Source organism: Mus pahari, chromosome 1 (assembly GCF_900095145.1).
Source record: "Mus pahari chromosome 1, PAHARI_EIJ_v1.1, whole genome shotgun sequence".
Lineage (NCBI taxonomy): Eukaryota > Metazoa > Chordata > Mammalia > Rodentia > Muridae > Mus > Mus pahari.
The window spans coordinates 149748133-149749582 of NC_034590.1; the positions used below are offsets into that span (position 1 = coordinate 149748133).

The 1450-nt window shown below is 44.5% G+C and overlaps 1 pseudogene; it reads left to right on the plus strand.

Moving 5' to 3' along the window:
• The first annotated feature begins 1087 nt into the window (after positions 1-1087).
• LOC110333301 lies at positions 1088-1450 on the plus strand (annotated as a pseudogene).

Here is a 1450-nt window from a genome sequence, read left to right on the forward strand (position 1 = left end):
GGGGGTGGGGGGGTGGAGGTGGAGGTAAGAGACTTTTCCCAATGAATAGAGCAGTAAAGTGAGCCAGCCTGAAGAGTCAGGGAGAGCTAGTGTCCCTGGACCATATGGACCTGAGAGGAGTCCAAGGTCACCTTACTCATGACATTTCCACAGACACCTAGCTATGTTCCTGCCCTAGGATTGGGAGGTACATCCTGCATTTTCCTAAACCCACCATGACCTCTTTCCTTTCTGACACGAGTTCAAGTGAGTCTCTTTGCTCGCCAGAGCTGAAAGATCATACCAAATGAATAGCTGTGTTTGTTTGCTTCCTAGTGGAGCAGGCCTCAGCAGCTACATGCCCAAGTAGTGAGAGTACACGTCGCCAGGCCAGTTAAGATGATCTGATCTTTAACAGGCATGCTATGACTCAGCAGTTTCCCGCCCCCCCCCCCCCAAACCTCTGCAAAGTCCTGGGAAATCTCAGAAAATTACTTCCCTCTCCACATTCACTTGTACAGTCTCAGAGCACACAAGCAAGTCATCTAACACCAGGATTTGCTGGAAGACTGACCAAGCCTCTACCTGCCCCAGACTGCTAGCTAGTGAGGGACACAGGCCATTAAGAAAAAACTTATAATTCCCTTTCAAAGCTGTCTAGACCTGGGGAGGACTTTACAGAGGCACAGGGTAGGATACTTCTAGTCAAGGAAGTGGAAAAGAAAGTTATCTCTCAATAGAGAAAGAGAGAATCCATCAAAGTCAGGACATATGTGATGTTCATTATGTGCCACATGTTGTTTTAAGCTATATACATGTACATCATATATATAAATCTATAGCACACATGCTAATTTAACCCTCACAAGTCTAAATGCCTCTTTGTTCTAAATTGACAAGTGTCTACAATATGTAACTAGTATTGGTGGAGCTGAGTTTCAAATTCATAACTAATGTTTGTTTATTGATTATTAGCTATATACAGTGGGTAAAGTACACAATGCGTATCCACCCTCACATCCTCAGAGAGGTTACTTTGATTTCCAAACTGTAAATATCTTTAGGCTTTGAAATGTGCATTTAGAGACTAGCGAACAATACAGTCAGGATGGCTAAAGGTGACCCCAAGAAACCAAAGGGCAAGATGTCTACTTATGCCTTCTTCGTACCCAGAGGTTCCCATCAATTTTGCAGTTTTCCAAGAAGTGCTCTGAGAGGTGGAAGACCGTGTCTAGCAAAGAGAAATCAAAGTTTGATGAAATGGCAAAGGCAGATAAAGTACGCTATGATCGGGAGATGAAAGATTATGGACCAGCTAAAGGACGCAAGAAGAAGGACCCAAATGCCCCCCCAAAGACCTCCGCCTGGATTTTTCTTATTCTGCTCTGAATTCCGCCCCAGGATCAAATCCACAAACCCTGGCATCTCCAATGGAGATGTGGCAAAAAAGCTGGGTGAGATGTGGAATAAC